This window comes from Bactrocera tryoni, unplaced genomic scaffold (genome assembly GCF_016617805.1).
Source record: "Bactrocera tryoni isolate S06 unplaced genomic scaffold, CSIRO_BtryS06_freeze2 scaffold_86, whole genome shotgun sequence".
NCBI lineage: Eukaryota > Metazoa > Arthropoda > Insecta > Diptera > Tephritidae > Bactrocera > Bactrocera tryoni.
The window spans coordinates 107,681-110,004 of NW_024396509.1; the positions used below are offsets into that span (position 1 = coordinate 107,681).

Sequence of the window (2,324 nt, forward strand, 5' to 3'; positions counted from 1 at the left end):
TACACGAAAATCTGCTGCAAATGTGACAAAATTCAATTAAAAATTGGCCGAAAAATCCAAGTAATTTTTAGCTCACTGATCGGACATTAAACAAAAAAATTCGCCCAATTTTTTAATTTTTTTCACAAAATATCAAATTTGAGATTATGTCACAAAATCATATGATGCACTTGTAACAATCAGAACACTTGTTTAGCAAAACAATCGATTTTTATTTCATTAATCATTGTTTTTTTTTAATTTTTTTTTAACAAAATATTCAAACTAAAACGATGATTCGAACGAGAATTAATTTATTTTTATCAAAATACTCACCAAGAAATGCGAAGAAATTAATATTTTCAAAAATCGATCATGATAAGATCAATCACCAATGACGTCCAAAGAGAAAAGAAAAATGATAACAAATTGCTATTTGCATCACTCCGTGCAATGCTGTCCAATACACAAACGACCAAAATGTATTCAATACTAATGAATGCTGTATGCGGTACAAATAAAAGTTGCGTGGAGTCCCTACGCGCGGATGAAGTTATACTTCTTAGTGATATTCCAAGAAATGCATATCATTTTATATGAAAGAAAACTAGAAAACTTAAATTCACATTTTATAATTATGTATATGTATATTATGTATATTGCTATGATAAATTTAATTTCTATTAGTAAGAAAAATATTTATTTGTATAGTATACGATGTTAAAAGGCATACATCTTCTATCCTATCTTGAGTATCTGCACATGCTCATATGAGTGTATGTATACGCATGTGCGCGTACAGAAATTGAAATCATACTTATTACATGTGCGCGCATTGACTTGCATGTTCATACATTCATATATACTTATATGTACATATATTTGCATACATTGCCGAATAATGCACAAGCATACAAACATACATATGCGTACACATATGAATAAGTCACCAACAAAAAATTGATCTTCACAAGTCAATATGGCAGCCAAATTGGCGAAGAACAAGTGTAGTAAATTTTACAACAAAAACGATTTCATTCATGAACTCAGGCGCAAATTCCACAAGCGATCTCGCTTCATTCATAGAAACAGAGGCCGTAACACCTCCCCGAGCATGCCTTTGCCAACTAGTCGTCTTTTCGCGACGATGGCAAAAGCCAAAAAGCATAACTTGCACAACTTTCTGGTGCTTCTCGCAAAAATCTGCGTCGATATGTATTCACGATCATACGTATACATACATACATATTTACACATGTTTGTAGGCGAAGCTGCTACAGCGGCAAGGGGTGACAATCGGCGGCCATTACTTTACTTATGCCATAGAAATTCTATTGCTGCGAATATGGAAATGACAACGAAATAATGCAAATATGCATATTTCTAAAGGTCATTAATTTCTTTGAAGAAATGAAAGGAATGAATGATCCTGAGAAGTATAGTCTTAACTTTTCAACGGCCAACGCAGAGCATTTCAACCAAAAGGAATTTATTCATTAAAATCACCACTCAGAAGTCGTTTTATCCGCTGTAAGCGAACGATTTTCGAAGGAACATCATTTCTAATATGCCACAAGACAAAATTAGAAATGAACTTCTTATACCTCACGCTGTCTGAGAAAACGATATATCTCGTCACCTCGGGTCGGTTTCCAAAAAATGTAAATGAAGACTAACTACTGAAATGATCCTGTAAAGTATAGCCTTAACTTTTCAACGGCCAACGCAGCGTATTTCAACCAAAAGATACGCAAAATAGTTGAGAATTCGCAGAAATGAAAGACAAACGAAAGAAAAAGAAGCATAACTTCAATAATGCACAAGCATACAAACATACATATGCGCACACATGTGAATATGTCAGCAACCAAAAATTGAAACATGGTTCTACAAAGACAACAACAGCATAAGCATGGCAACATTGTGTTGTTGGCAGAAAAGCGGAGCTGCGCCGAAAGAAACGAACAAACGATCGCCGATTGTCACCGCTTCGCTTGCTGCTCGAACATCTTCGCAGACAAGGTTGCCTAGATTCATATTGAGCAAGGTTACACAACCTGAATCTATCGCAACCTTTTCCGAACTCGTATAAGAAGTATAACTTCAAAAATGCCTGCGGCAAAAACACACTCACTTCACATACGCACCGCACACACATGCGTTATCGGATTTCAACCAAACTTCACATAAACCATATATGGGCCACTGCCTACTACCTAGTGTATAAGTTTGGTTGAAATCGCACGACGCGTTTATGATTAGTTCGGCGACGTACATATACGGACTTATTTTTATATATGTATATAGATTAACAAAACCATCATCTACTACCAATGTGTTAGAAT

General features: G+C 35.1%; 1 pseudogene; it reads right to left on the minus strand.

The window, feature by feature from the left end:
* Positions 1 to 1,483: 1,483 nt before the first annotated feature.
* LOC120782006 lies at positions 1,484 to 1,686 on the minus strand (annotated as a pseudogene).
* Positions 1,687 to 2,324: the final 638 nt, after the last annotated feature.